Raw genomic sequence first — 16,338 nt, forward strand, 5'->3', positions numbered from 1 at the left:
AAGAAAGGGAAAATCCCCAGCACCATGAAGCACGACGGTTCCTTGAGGGAGTGTAGGCAGAGAAGAGTGGGAGGGGTGGAGTGAGGGTAGGTTTCAGGAAAAGGCACGTCATTGTGTCTATTACCGCCCCTGGTTGTCCAGGGTATGGGGTGCCAACAACTTGTCCAGGAAGGCCTCTGGCATCGATGTGGTGGTGAGTGAAGAACACGATTGGCACCCAGTTCTCAATAGCTACAGCAACGACTATTATTGCATGTCTGCTATGTGTCAGGCGTGTCTGCTATGTATCTGGCACTTACATTCATGACTCCTTAAAATGACCATGATGGCAGAGCACGATATCCCCATTTGACAGGAAAGGGAATTGAGTCTCAGGGACGTTCAGGAAATTTCCCAGTTTGTGAAGAACAAAGTCAAAAGCTGAGAACTGACGACTTTGACTTCCAAGTCTGCCTCCTTCCTGCTTGCTTTCTTCCTGCCAGCCTGGTAGCCGCTTGAGCCCTGGGCTGGGGAGGTGCTCTCTGGAGGCCTGTCCTACTGCTCCTTCCTGCAGCTGGTACGTCCCCAGCCTTCTCTGAACGTTCTTTCACAGAGCAGAGTGTCTGTGTCTGTGTGTGTGCTGCTCCCAGGTCTGCCTTGCATCACCTTTTTGCAGTCTCCTCAACTCCACTCTAGCCCCGATGGCCAGAGTTTTCTGCCTTATTTAGCACTTTCCCAGGTACAGGTAGCAGAGCTAGGAATGGGAAATGTGAAACATACACCCTCTTGCCCTCAAAGTTCTACAACCACTCCTATAAATTGGTTGGGAGATGAGCCTTCTCCTTGTATTTAGACAGACTGGCCTGTTGGATTCAGTTTTGGGAATATAGGAGAATTCCATGGCCATCCTGCCAGACTTTGGCTTGGCTCATAACATTTGGTCACCTGGAAAAGCAGCTGGGACAGAGTTGGGTCTCAGAAATATCTGTTGAATGGTGAATGAGTGGATTTTAGTCCTTGCCCCAGCACCAGCTTTGTTGGGCTATAATCTGTTAGTGATTTTCAAAAGGGGAGGCAATTCCAGTTTAGGATAGGTGATGGGATTCCCTGTTATAATAGGTCCCACCTTCATGAGTTTATCTGTTCAATAAACAAATATTTATTTTTCTCTGAGGAGCTACCCAGGACAGACCAGCCAATGAGTCCTGGTGCTCATAGAATTTAGAGGGGGAAACAGACATAAAGTAAACAGTTACAAGTGCCCAACTCTTGGTCACTCTGTCATCTGTTACCACGTGGCTTTTCATGACTAAACAACGCCTGTCATCTTGCCAGCTCCGTTCTCCTTCCTCGTTCCTCTTCTCAGCTTTCTATGTTACTTCTCCACTGGGGGCCACGCTCTCCTGCCTCTCTTGTCTCAGCATTGCGTTTGAGTTTACCCTTCTTCCTATGACAGCCTTCCCACCTCCTCCTTTCTGAGGAGCTCCAGGAAATGGTCTGCAGCAGGCGGCTGTGAATCTCCATCTGTGAGTCGTGTTTCCACGCTGTCTCCACCCATACATTCTGGTGGAGCCCCCTTGGTCAGGGGGAGCTCTGCAGAGCACTTTGTGCCATCTGAGTGATGGTTCCGGGAAGAGATACTGTGGAGGAGCAGCATTTCACGCTTCCTGCTTCCGGGGTAGATTGCATGGGACTGAGTTCCTATCTTTGGAGGGAAAACATTTCTTACCATTTCCCTCACTGTCCACTTCACTGAATGTGTCTTTCAGGACATTTGGTGGCCCCGCTCAGAGGACCAGGGGCTGGAGACATGTATGGTGTTCCATCCTCATCCCATTTGTCCTTTTGGGGAGACAGGGTGTACTTATCCTATGGTAGCGAGTGACGTATGGAAGCATAGAATCTCACTGTTAGAGGGATCTTATCGTTTGTTCCAAGTTTACTCCAATATTTTTCAAACTTCTTTGATTATAAAATAATAGTAAAAATACTATATATTACATTCTGTATAATATATGTACAATGATGCTATACTATAATAATATAATATACTAATAGTAAAAAATATATTTAATATTATGACCTGGTGTGCATGTATATACATTATTCATTGGTACATATGCACATACATACTAAATGCATGTATAGCAAAAGTTTTACAAAGCAATATGTACCCTTAATATGCCCATATTCTCTAGTTCATTAAAAAATACTGACCCTACAACTCACCCAATTGTTTCCATGACTTAATACCTGAATATTAAGTTTCAAGCTGCACTTTGGAAAATACTGTTCTAATCTAACAACCTGCCTGGAGCTTACACTCTCTCCACAGGTGTCAAGTAGTTGTCTGCTCTTGTGTTTCTCTGGTGATTGGGAACCAGTATCTACCTAGGAAGCCTATTCTATCTTTGGACCTCTTTGTTAAAAAAGTTTTCCTTAGAAAAATCTTGTCTCCCATGCATGACTGACTCCTTCTTCTTCTTAGGAAAAGCCCATCAGGTTAGCACTGAGCACCCCTCCATCTCTCTGTCTTGTATCACGTAGTAACTCTGGAGCAGCGGTGTGTTTTGCACCAGCTTATGAGAGCCAATTTCCAAATTTTTAGGAGTTTTTGGAGCTGATTATTAAAGTTGGCATTAAAAACTAAATTCTATGACTTACAAGTGAATTATATGAAAAACAAAAGTAGTAAGTATTCAAAGCTCATCACTTCCCAATTATTTTATTGCGTCTAACTATTATCGATGCTCTTGAAGTTATTGGTGTCTGTTGTGTCAGTGCGGTGGCAATACCACGGGGCGGTGTGCTACTGCCAAGCTCTGTGTTCAGTGACGTCACATCGGTAGCTTTACATTGGCCATGGTGAGAGTATGTGCACCATGGAAATCAGCAAATCCAGCAGGGCCTCCCCTCCTGGGAAGCCAGGTAAGCACTTATCAGCGCACTCTTGCTCTGGAGCCACCTTGCTTGGGTTTAACCTCAGCTCCAGGACTTGCTAGCTGTGTGACTTGGGCAAGTTACTTAACATCTCTGTGCCTCAGTTTCTTTCTAATGCACATCCTTCTAGGGTTGCTTTGAGGGTTACATGAATTAACACACAAGAAGTGCTTAGAACAATGCCTGAACATGGACCCTATATAGGTTTTAGCTGGCATGTAGGTTATTGGTGGATTATTTCATTCACCCTGGTAGGGTATGGTTTCCAAGAGTCACTCAATGTGGTCACGTTCATTTATCTTGCTTTCATCTTCAACATCCAGGTAACACAGGGTCCCTGAGATTAGAGGTGGTTGGCTTCCCCCCCACCCCAATCTCTAGGTCCTAGTCTTGAGCTGGGTGCAGGATAGATGCCCAGCCTCACTGGCCATTGTGAACCCTCTGGATTCCCTGTGGACCCTTGCTGTTTTCAGTGAGGTGCCCTTCTCTTGTGGAGGGCTCTGGGCTGGCTGGTGGATTTGAAGATGAATCAGTATTTTGGTTGAGGCAGCCCTGAGCTGGCTAGCATCACAGACAGCCCAACTGCCACCAGGTGGTTGGCCTATAAATCACTAGGCCTTACCTTCCCTGAAACATAAATAGCATCTTGTGTCAGTGATGAAGCAACTGGCCCCTCCCCCAGCTCTGGACAAGGCCTCATGGAATTTGTTTAGGCCCTGATTTCTTTCTTGTGTGCAGCTGCTGCTATTAGAAGAAGTCGAGAGACTCTCCTGCCTCAAAACAGCTCTGCTGGTGTCTATATTTTCCCGTTAGGGATTCATTTCTTTGGGGTAAACAGTGCTTTCTCCACGAGGTTCTATTTTAAAATGGTACCTGGAGAATGGTGTATTATGAAGCCTCTAAAATCTTAGTGTGAATGAACTTGGCAGCTACATTCCTCCCCGCTCTGTTGCCATCCCTCATCAAAGTGGGCACCAATTTCAAAGAAATGCTGGAGGCCACACTGTGCAGTGTTGCGTTCCCAAACCTGGCTGCACTTTCAGAATCACCAGGGGTGTCATTTGCTTAATTAGAAAAATTTTAATTTGATAACTATTAACCTCCCCATTCAAAGTAAATTTCACTGACAATCTCATAATTTAAGTATATGAGGTCTGACAATTAAGTTCTTGAACTTGCCACTGTGCGCTTCCATTGGCGGCACTGTGCAAACAGCAAGGTAAGATTTCATAACCTTGGTATATCAGTGTCTCACAGCTGTGTTCATGGTGTCATGTGGTGGTGTCTTGCTGAGTGGCGTTCATTATTGTTGCGTGTTTTTGTGTGCCGTCACGAGAATGTCTGAGCTTGAATTAGAGCAACGAATAAACATTACATTTCTTGTTAAACTTGGCAAGAGAGGAAATGAAATCAGGGACAAGTTAGCCCAAGTTTATGGGGATAATGCCATGAAGAAAATCGCAGTGTACAAATGGATTAAACGTTTTTCTGAGGGGAGAGAACGCGTCACTGATGAAGAGAAGTCAGGGAGGCCAGGAACAAGCAGAACTGACAAAAACATTGCAAACATTCGCTGAATTGTGCAACAAAATCATCAGCTGACTGTGAGAAGCATAATGACCAAGTAAACATCGATAGAGAAACAGTCAGGAAAATCTTAACTGAAAATCTTGGCATGAGAAAGGTGTGTGCAAAAAATGGTCCCGAAGGAGCTCACTGATGAACAAAAGTAAACGAGAGTCCAAGTTTGCCAAGACCTGTTGGAGAGGCAAGACGATGTTTGGGGCTGTGTTATCACTGGTGATGAAACATGGGTGGACCAATATGACCCTGAAACAAAGCGTCAAAGTGCACAATAGAAGTCAGCCAATTCTCCATGACCAAAAAAGTTCCCTCAGTCCAAATCAAGAGTCAAAACGATGTTGCTAACCTTTTTTGATATCAGAGGGATTATTCATTATGAATTTGTACCAACTGGACTAACAGTTAACCAAGTTTACTATTTGGAAGTGCTGAAGAGGCTGCATGAAAAAGTTAGACGACCTGAATTTTTCGTCAACAGTTCATGGCTCTTGTATCACAACATACCAGCTCACAGGGCACTGTCTATGAGGGAGTTTTTAGCCAGTAGACAAATAACTGTATTAGAACACCCTCCCTAATCACCTGATCTGGCCCCCAATGACTTCTTTCTTTACCCGAAGGTAAAGGAAATATTGAAAGGAGGACATTTTGATGACATTTGGGACATCAAGGGTAATACGACGACAGCTCTGATGGCCATTCCAGAAAAAGAGTTCCGAAATTGCTTTGAAGGGTGGACTAGGCGCTGGCGTCAGTGCATAGCTTCCCAAGGGGAGTACTTGGAAGGTGACCGCAGTGATATTCAGCAATGAGAGATGTAGCACTTTTTCTAGGAAGAGTTCATGAACTTACTTGTCAGACATCATATGTTTATATGTATTAATAAGAAACAAAAATAAATTCTCCCTCAAATTATCCACTTCCATCCTGGAAAGTCTTTAACAAGTATAGATTTCATGGATCCCTTCCTAAACCTACAGAAACAGAATTTTCTGGAATGGGGAGCAAGGAATCCTTATTTAAAAATATCCTCTCCCAATGATTCTAAATATACAGGCAGGTGTGGGAACTAGTGGAGTAGTAATGTTTACTGGTGGCAGGTACTATATTTGATTTATTTCCATATTTCTGCAGCTCTCTGCCCAGGCCTTAGTGCATAGCAGGCACATAATAATAGGTGCTTAATAAGTAATGTTTAAACACTGGAAGAGGCTAGGAATTAGGCAGAACTGGATTTGAGTCTAAGCTCTGCCACTTCCTGTGTACCTTGGGCAGGTGGCTTCTTTCTTATCTGGGAAATCAGGATGATAAAAATATACACAAAAATAGGGCTGTTTAAGGGACAGTAGGGTTGTTCCACTCCCTGTCATGCCTCCCTTCCTGGGCCTGGAGGGGAGGGTTGGTGGTCAATTAGAGGATGGGGTACGTCCCAGGAGGTTTTGTATCAATTACTTAAGGGGCAACTATAAGCCTCCTTCAAGAAGGAGCCTTACCCTGCTGCTCCAGGTCTCATGCATTACCTTTGGGACATGCAGATGAAAAGCTGGGGACGTTGGCAGTGCTGGAATCGATCCCTTCTCTGCCTGCCTGTGGCTGGATTGATCTGATTCCTGCTTGAGACCTGCAACGAGGAGACCAGTGGGAGCTAATTTCCAGCTGTACCTGCCCAGCTCCCAAGGCCCGTGGGGAAGGTGGTGGTAGAGAAAGCCAAGTGACTAGCATGGAGCTTGCAGAGGAAGAGGAAGGGATGTGGATGGGGGTGGCAGTGGCAGAGGGCACTACCTGGGGTAAGATTGGGAAGGGGTGTCACTTGTCATCGTCATTGGTAAGGGAGCGAGCTATGACCACCTTCTCTGCCGTCTTCCTGTGTCTTGCGCATACCTACTTCTTCCAGTCCTAGTTTTAATCATCTTCATGTGAGTGTATTTTCTTAACTATTTTATTGCACAGGGAGACGAGTGCTTAGGGATAAGAATGGCTCAGGCATCAGCAGTGTCTGTGCTCTGTGACCTCTTCCTTTGGGCTTGTCTCACTTCAGGGACTTGGTTTCTGGCTGAGGTCTCTGGTGGAGCCCTGAGGCCGATTCTTGTCGTGGTGAAAAGTGGGGCTCTGCCCCTCTGCATTTGGTTACTTTGGTGCTCAGCTATTCTAGGTAGTGAGGCTCCCTGAGTTTCAGTTTCTTTATCTGTAAAATGGGACCACAATATCTACTTTACTAGAGGGTAGGGTTTCAGTTGGAAAACCCAGGAAAAGCATCCAGGACAATCCTTGGAACACAGTTGCTGCTCAATAAATGGTAACTATTGTTGATGTTGTAATTGTTCTTATTTTCTCTTCTGTTCTAAGACAACCACCCCCATTTTAATGTGTCTGAAATCATGTCGTGTCTTACAGTCAATACGTATACTTTAGGTACAGTGTTTTGCTCCATCTTCCCCCAAGAGTGGTTGTTAAATCAATGATGACTTTTATAACTAAGAGTTTCTCAGACCTTAGAAAATGTGGGATCACAGAGTTCTGCTTCCCAGCCCTCAGCTGGGACTACAGTGATTCGCAGATTTGTAAGGCCAGTAACCTCTTTTTAAGAAGGGAGATTAGCAGGTATTAAACGTGTATTAACAGCTAATTGGACAAAATTAAAACAGCATTGCAGAAAGGGCAAGATTTGCAGAAAAGTAAGCAACTGCGCAAAGCATTTCATGGAAGGGAATATCCCGGAACTTTTCTGATCTGAATTCTCCAGAACCCATGTTTCCTATCTAATCCTGCTCGCCTGCCTGCCTCTTCTTTAGAACAGTGCCTCTCCTGCTAGGGGTCATCTGTCTGCAGGGTGAGGGTATTTGCCCATTCATGTGACAGGGTGTCTTGAATCCTATCTACTGTGTCAGCCTACAAAACGCACTCAATTGAAAAAAAAAATTAGAGTCCAATCTGATGATCTTGAAACTGTTAGGAAATAGCAAAACATGGTATAATTCTGGCCCATCCATTCATAACTATTGCATAAGGAATTTGAAGGTATCCTGAGTCTCTCTGTTTAGTTCTGTATGTGTGTGTGTATGTACGTGTGCTGTGTAATTAGGGGACCTGATATTCCTGAGAAAAATCGTGTTGAAATTCCAGAGAATTATCTCCCACCTTGTTGTGGGCACCCAGGAGCCAAAGGAAGCTTCCTAGCCCACCTTGGTTTCCAGGTGCTGGGCTGTGAGCAGTGTCCTCCTGGGGTCTTGCCTTTCATTGCCACGTTCTTGTCGGGGTAGGAAGGGGATGGCTGCTTGCCCTAGAGCGAGGCAGTGTGGCCTAATGATGATACTACATGTTACTGATACCACCACCACTGCTTTAGCGGGGAGCTGGCACTTGGGTGTGAACTGTGTGTCCAGTACTGTTCTAAACATGTAAGTGGCAGTACCTACTTTGATCCTCACAACATTCCTGTTAGAGAGATTCTATTATCAATACCATTTTGCAGATGAGGAAATATAGTCCTGGAAGGCTTGCATTATAATTTCCAAGTTGGCCTGACTCTACACTCCAGAGTTCTCAGTTCTCTGCCAACATCACTGCTTCCTGGCTGGCCTGACACGGTTCTGAGCATGAGGGTAGATGTGCTGGGCGGGTTTTGGGGGTCCTGAGCTGTGTTTGCCCCATCTGAGCCCTGCTCCTGTCCTGGCTTGCCCGTGGCTATGATCTCGCGGGCCTGCTCATCGCACAACGCCAGGAAGATCATTTACATCTTGGTCTATGGCAGATCGGCAAACTTGGAAAGGGCCAGATACTATTTTTGGCTTTGCAGGCTGTACTGGTCTGTTGCGGCTATGCCCCTGTGCTGTTGTAGCAAGAAAGCAGCCATAGACGACTTGTAAACGAATGGACATGGCTGTGTTCATGAATCCTTGATTTATAAAATCGGGGTACAGCCTGCAGATTGCTGACTCAGGTCTATGGCAGTCAAAGGGGTGAATACCCAGAGACCACCATGTGGAGGGTGCCCCCAGGAGGGGTACAATGAGGGAAGCCTGCTTTCTGGTGACCGAGGAGTATTCCTGAGAGAGAGAAGGGTCAGCTGGGTTGAATGATGCTTGAGTGTGTGGGGTGTACCTGTGCACTCACATAAATGAATCACGTTCCTTATAAAACCATCCTCGTTTAATCCTTTTTAAAACAAAAGCATACATTTCAGCATCGTCAGAGGAGACTTGTGAGTAGGGAAGGATGGTGACTCCAGATCTCCCTGAGTTTCAGTTGTCTTTGGGGGGAGGGGTGTCCCACGGTTACTGAAACAGTGATTCCAGGGATGTGCTCGTCCCCCGTTGCAAGGTCAGGCCCCAGTGCAGGTAAAACTGTTTTCTTAGCCCAGGTGCAGCCGAAAGACACAGAGATTCAAGATTTTTCAGAGCATTTAGAGGATGAATACTTACAATATGAGCCATAAACACATCTTCCCACATGCAAGTTCCAGGCCCTACCCCAGCCAGCTTGTGTCCATGGGTCTCAGAGCATTTCCTTTTCCATATGCTCGTCAGGTCCTTGCTAATTAAGTCTTGCTTCCGGCCCGAGGACACCCCCCCCCCCCCATCCCTAGGTAATCAGTGGCATGTAGGGGTTGCCACTTTGAATGACCTACCTGGAGGAACTCATTCTTAACAGACAAAGAGAACCCATAGCCATGACACGCCTGTTAGCTCTAAAGAAATAGGAAAGCATGTAAGTCGTACAGGAAAATGAAGTACATTTACAAAGAAAGGAAATGAAAATCAGGGGTAGTCCTTGCGTTCCAGGACCACCACTGCACATTCTGATGTGTCATTCTCCATGCCCTTTTGTGTAACATGCTCAGTGTTTTCCTTGAACCATCATTATAAATCCATTCAACAGTAGTGACAATACAGTAACAGAAGGGTCATTCTGTCACAACAGAATAAGTACTGGGAGATGTTTGATGAGGGGGGAGGGAGGAGAGAGAAACTACGGGCATGCAAGGTGCTGGGCTCATCTCTGCTGCTTTCTGGGTGTCCTGACCGGGGTGCTCAGCCTGGGACAGTGGTGAGGGGGGTGGGTGGGTGTGCACAGCTGTCTGAAGTGTCCCTGCCCTCCCTTGCCTTGGAAGGGAGGTGGCAACTGTTCTGCACATGGAGGTGGGACAGGGGCGGGATCTGGTGCTTCCTTCTCATTCTGTGTGGCTGTTCATCCACGCTGGTCAATGAGCTTGTCCATCATCACCCAGATCCAAGACCAGCCATGTGCAAGGGGAGCCGCTGTTCCCACAGCTGCAGGGACTCGCAGTCCTGGACCCAGAGTGACTGTAGAAGCCAAATGCGGGGTCACTGGTTAGTAGCGTGTGTGTTGGGGTGGAAAAGAGAGGAAGAATGGTGCAGAGTGGAGGGCAGGGATCTGGTGTCATTGGGGGCCCTGCCTGTTACTCTCTGGGTATGTGGCACAGCCAATCCATTGGACACTGGGGCTCCTGGGTCCCCACAGGTGGTGGCTCCTTGGGAGCTCAGCAGGCTGTGGGTAGAGGGTGGAGCATAGAGCGTGCTTATCTCCTGATCTCTGTGCCACTCAGCTTCGGCCGTGTAAGAGAGTGTGGCTTTCTCCTGCTACCGTATTGTGAGGGCCTGTGGGCACAGTTCTTTATAGCCTCAGAGCCCAGCGTTCAGAGCAGGACCTGCTTCCATCTTTTCCATTAGTTCTGTCACCAGAGCTGCACGGATAGCACAGGGTGAAGGACCTGCGCTCTGGAGTTAGACCAACGTGGGTTCAAATCGAAGCTCCTTTGGGTACCGGCTGTGTGACCTTGAGCAAGACACGAAACCTCTCTGTACCTGTTTCTTCCCCTGAAAAAAGATGGTAACAATGCTCGTCTTTGAAAGTGTGGGAAGCATTAGTTGAATTCATGTATGTTCATCACCCTGCCGGGTTTGTAGCTGCCATTGGGGTGAGGGTTGATTACTTCCTTTCTGGTTTGGTTTTGTTCACATCTGCATGTATGTGACTGCACTCTTGGAGGTACCCAAGGCCTCTGGCATTCAGAGAAGCATCAAGGTCAGTACCTGTAAGCGCCCTGTTTGATCCTGTGATGGCATCTGGTCACCACCACTCACTGTTCATGCGCGAGGCCTATATCCCAGGCCCTACGGGTACAGGAGAGCTAATGGGTCACGTGGATGGCCAGGACTTGTTTCCTGGCTCTTCACTTTACCTGCTAACATGGGACCTCCACCTCGCAAAGTCCCTACATCCCTAACCCATTTGGGGGGATCTTGAGTGACTGGTCAGAGCTGGTCCATAGCCTCAGGCCTCTGCAGCTGTTGCTCTGCTTCCTGAGTCGCCCCCCAGGAACCCCCCACTCTTTGCCAGGGGACATCACCACCCTTCTCTTGATCTCTCTGCAGGCCTGTCCAGCCTTTCTCGGAAGCCCTTGAGCCACCAAGGCTGTCCCTGAATCTGGGCTGAGCATGGATTGGTGGAAGGAGGATAAAGGCAGTGAATTCCTTTGAATTCTGGGGTCACACTCTGATGGCAGGTACTGTGCTAAAGCAGTTCTGCATCTGCTGTGATTTCAGATTTTCTCTTGAGCTGTCTCTTTTCACTTTTAATTTCTAGCATCTCCCCACACTCCAGACTTTAGACCTGGTTCCCACGAGGACTAGCTGGGAATAGGTCTACATTCATCCTTCCTTCTCAACCCTGGGCTTCTGTGGATTGCGAGATCCCCCAGGAAGATCCTCAGACCTCACAGAGAGGCTCTGGCAGGCCTGCCCCACTGGGCTGCCCGCCAAGTCCAGAAGCCCAGGTGCAGGTGGGGCGGCCTCATGCCCACATGGACATTCACCATTTGCTTGGAGACTGTCATGGGTCATCTGGCCTTCTCTTTTCAAATGAAATAATCCTGTTTTTCCTACAACTGTCTGCTTCCTAACTGCTTATGCATGTTGTGATATTCCTCTGATCCTTTCAAGTGCAGCTGGTTTTTCTTGGTGTGGGGTCAGCTGGGGTTCCGGGGACAGAGTCTGAGTAATGCTGAGTAGAACAGGTAGTTGCACTGCTTCCTGCAGGCCATATTCTCTATATTAGGTGATACTTACGGGGATATGCCCTGGTCAGGGGGCTCCTCTGGAATCATGGGGTGTTCCGGGCATCAGCAGAGCTCTCGCCACCCCTTTTCCTCCTGGCTCAGAAGGCTTTCCCTCCCAGCCAACCCTAGTGCAGGCTCACCCTGGAGACCCACCTTCACATCTGTGAAGGTCAGTGGTCCCACTGTGGTCAAGGTCAGGTCCGAGGACCACCTCACCAGGCTCACCCTGGTGTTCTTGTTAAAATGCAGAGTTTTGAGCCCTTCTCAGGCTCACTGCCAATGTAGCCATTCAGCGATTCAGCCATAGCACATGGTGGAAAAGCTTATTAACCCTCCAGGAGCCTATGGCAACATTTGAATCCAAAGGAAGAAAACATACTGGTCACAAAATATATAAAAAGAAAGTTGCAAAATGAAAATTAATAAATGTTTAATTCAATGTCTAAAAAAATGTAACTGTCAACTTGTCTACCACAAGTCAATTTGCTCTCACGTATCACTCATATCCAATGTGGGGTGTAGATGGCTTTTAGTATGGCCCCCATCGTAAGAGTACCTGGGCCTCCTACAGGTACTCTTGTCCTAAATAAGATGGCCCTGTCTGGACTTAGGATATGTGAACCTCTGGGGGTGGGACCAGGAATCTGCATGGGCTCCTGGCCTTCCTGAGCTGCCACAGTGCCGCCCGAGACGATGGTTATTGAGGGACGAGAGCTATATCCTAAGGCTGGCAGTTCCCAAACCTAGCTGATCGCAAGAGCCTCCAAGGAACCAAACCAAACCAAAAAAACCAAAAGAAAGAAAACCCCACAGCAGCCTAAGCCCCACTCCAGGTCTATTCAATAAGCTCATCTGGGGGTGGGGGTGGCGGCTGGAAGTCTTCATTTAAGAAACGTTCTCTAGGTGGATTTTCGGAACCACCAGAGTTAAGGCAGGGGACCAGACTAGCACTTCTCACACTTTAATGTGCACAGAGACCCCCTGGGGACCCTGTTAAACCCTGGGTTTGACTCAGCTGCTCTTGGCTGGAGCCTCATTTTCAGAGTTTCTCACAAGCAGAGTGATACTGCCCCTGCTTGTCCACAAGCCATGCTTGAGCATCAAGGACCTGGCCCCTGGGCTGGAATCCTGGTACCTACTGACCATTCAGGAGAGCTTGGGACATTTTAATAAAATTAGCAAGCTCTACAAAAAGAGATTGTAATCAGCTTGCCCTGAGGATTTGGAGTTTTAATATAGGGCCCAGGGGTGGTGAGGTTTGGTCGGGTCCGTTCCCTGTACTTGGCTCACCTGTGGATTAGCGTGATCTCCTCAAGATCAAGGACAGGCTGCTCTGTGGGGTTCCCACGTTTCTCAGGTTATAGCCCAGAGCTGGTCGCTCAGCCAGCAGAATCCAGTTTGTGGCTGTTATTTTTCTCTTGGCTTTGTAGTCCCCAGAGAAACCCTTATGATGTGATTAGATATTGTTCTTCAGTGACTGGCCCTCTTGGAAATTCCATGAGCTCCCTACAATCCTTTAATAAATTCCCTTTCTTCTTGACTTAATGAAAGTGAATTCTGTTGTTTGCAATTGAACACATAATGCAATATATAGATGATGTATTATAAAGCTGTACACTTGAAACCTATGTAGTTTGGTTGACCATTATACATTTGTTGACCCTTATAAATTTTAATAATAAAGAACACTAACAAACATGTGTGTATGTGGAAGGGACAGGGATCAAAGCCATAGAAAATGTTAGGAATGGCCGCTGTACCTTACCATCTGTGCTGCGTCCAGCAGCTGGGAATTTCAAGTTCTTTTTGTCCTCCAAATGCCCCTATAATTTATTTCCTTATACTGTGTTTGTTTTATCTTGGCAATTTGTTTGAAACCTTCTTGAGGGCAGGATTGGGCCTTCATTCATATTCACTGACTCAGTCAAACATTTATTAAATGTCAACTATGTGCCAGGTACCAGCTGTCTTAACCTAGGCTTCCCAGAAAGCAGAACCTGAGACAAATGGCTTATGTGGGAATCCTTTATTGGGGGGCCCACCCCAGGGGTAAGAGTGAGGCACAGGAAGAGCAAAGCAAGAAGGAGGGAGAGCCCCAAAGAGGATGCACCACTGAGTTGCCACAGCTATGGGTGAATGGGTGATAGACCCCATGCGACATTTGAGAAGCATACGAAACATCTGCCAAGACCACCTGTCCAAGGTGGGCAAGAAAGAAGCATCTGTCCATCCATTTCTACACCCCATGTGTGTTCGTTTCCTTGGGCTGCTATAAGAAATTACCACCAACACACAAATTTATTCTCTCACAGTTCTGGAGCCTAGAAATCAGAAATCAAACTGTTGCCAGGGCTAGGCTCCCTCTGAAGGTTTTAGGGGAGAATCCTTCCTTGCCTCTTCCTAGCTTCTTGTGGTTGTTGGCACTCCGTGGCTCTCCTTGTTTTGTGACTGGGTCATTGTAATTTCTGCCTCTCTCTTTATATGTTTGTCTTCCCTCTGTGCCTCCAAATCCTTCTTTCATTATAAGGATACCAGTCGCTGGGTTTAGGAACCACCCTAATCAAGTATGACCTTATTCTAACTTAGTTCCATCTGCAAAGACCCTACTTCCAAATAAGGTCATATTCACAGGTACAGAAGTGAAAGAGAAAAATTCTGTTTCTCCCGCTACAGCACTACTCTTAATACGTCACTTCTGAACCAAATGTGGGTCCCCCCGCCCCTCCCCCCAAGCAGTTCTCCTATACCAGCTGGGTGTCCTACAATTTAACTCAATTCTGACACTATCTGTCTGGAGATAGGGTCAGATCCCATAGGTTAAGGGTTCAGTCCTGCACGACTGCCCCCTTCCCCTTCAGTTGCCAATCGCAAAACCAGGTTGTCACCTGTGCCTTCGAGAGACTCGTAATAAATTGGAGGTTCTCATAAATTTCTCCTCAGTAATTTGCTAGAATGGTTCAGAGAACTCAGACAACTGTTTACTTACTAGCTCACCAGTTTATTACAAAAGGAACAACTCAGGGATGGCCAGATGGAAAAGACGCACAGGGCAAGGTCTGAGGGAAGGGGTGTGCCTTCCAGCCACCTCCAGGCGCTCACCAAACCCGGAGCTAGCACTGTCAGGATATTTATGAAGCCTTCATCTCTTAGGCATGGTTGATTAAATCTTTGGCCCTTGGTGCTTAACTCCTCCTCTAGCCCCTCCCCCTCCCTGGATGTCTGGGGGTGGGTAGTTGGGGCTGAAACTTCCAACCCTCTTAATCCCTTGGTTGGTTTCCCTGGCAATAAGTCTCAATCCTGAGGCTACCCAGGAGCCCCCAGCTACCAGGCATCTCATTAGCATACAAAAGACACAACTTTGGAGATTGTAAGGAGTCAGGAAATGAGAGCATATATATTTCTTATTATAACAGGAAGTTAGGACTTCAATATGTCTATTTATTTATTTATTTGTTTGTTTATTTATTTATTTATTTATTTAAGGATTTTATTGGGGAAGGGGAACAGGACTTTATTGGGGAACAGTGTGTACTTCCAGGACTTTTTCCAAGTCAAGTTGTCCTTTCAATCTTAGTTGTGGAGGGCGCAGCTCAGGGCTCAGGCGGTTAGAGCTCCGTGCTCCTAACTCCGAAGGCTGCTGGTTTGATTCCCACAAGGGCCAGTGGGCTCTCAACCACAAGGTTGCTGGTTCGATTCAATATGTCTTTTTGGGGGAGGCAGTTCAATCCACAACACCATAGTGAAAGGTTATCCCCACCATGCTAACTCCGCTGTACTTCTGGATGCATATACATGGGTGCCAAGGCTTTCAGCTTGGCATGAACAGAGGGGCCTTAGGTGGGAGGTGAGAAATCCTAGACAGGGACCTAAAGTGAATGGGCTGCCAGGCTGTACCTGTGGGGCCACACTGAGCTGTTTGCTGCCGCAGGGGCTGGAATATGAGATGAGGCCGAAGGATCTAAAGGGGTGACATGAGGTGTCCACACTGACAATGAGCGTGCTAGTAGCCGACATTCAGCCCTGCTCGGTGCCTCTATCTTTCTACATTGGGTGAATTTTCTTTTTTCTTTTTTTTCTTTTCACAATAAAGTCTTTTAAAATTGTGTGTGTGTGTGTGTGTGTGTGTGTGTGTGTGTGTGTGTGTGTGAATTTTCCTATTTAAATTTCCCAACGACCCCATGATTCAGGTACTGTTATCACCCATCTTACTGAGGCAGAATCGGAAGTTCAGGAGGTGTGTCCTACTTGGCGTTAAACCTCCCCTGCTGCAGACTGTAGGCTTCAGAGGAGCAGAGACTCTGCTCCATGCTGTAACCTCAGCACCTAGAATGAGTTCTGCCACACAGATGGTGCCCCGTAAGGGTTTGCTTAGTTTACTGTTGAAGTGACGGAGCTGGGATTTGAATTCAGGTAGTGTGATGCCCAGAGCCATGCATTTAACCGAAGTAAGAGAATCAGTGGTGATCAGAACAGAGAGATGCCTTCTCTTTCATAAACTACAACCCCATTTGGGACACAGGCCTGAATCAGTAATTCTAAATATTCTGTCCTGGGTTGGCACCTGCTCAGGTGGCGTGCAGTAGGTGCTGCGAACACATCTGATGGGTGGGTGCTGGGTTCATATGCCGCAGGATTTGTACTTTTTGCTCAGCCTGGCTCATCCTTAGCAATTGAACTCTGGTTTCTTCTGTGAAGGCCAGCCTTTGCCTGCCAGATGCATTTCATACTAATAAACATTCACACCTACCCGGAGTATT

General features: G+C 46.9%; 1 pseudogene; it reads right to left on the reverse strand.

Annotated features, from left to right (window-relative positions):
• Positions 1-15,595, reverse strand: part of LOC109448224 (cyclin-dependent kinase 1-like) — a 51,599-nt pseudogene extending 36,004 nt beyond the window's left edge.
• Between the last annotated feature and the right edge of the window lie 743 nt (positions 15,596-16,338).

This window comes from Rhinolophus sinicus, chromosome 3, assembly GCF_057876585.1.
Source record: "Rhinolophus sinicus isolate RSI-liver-muscle chromosome 3, RSI-T2T, whole genome shotgun sequence".
Classification (NCBI taxonomy): Eukaryota; Metazoa; Chordata; class Mammalia; order Chiroptera; family Rhinolophidae; genus Rhinolophus; species Rhinolophus sinicus.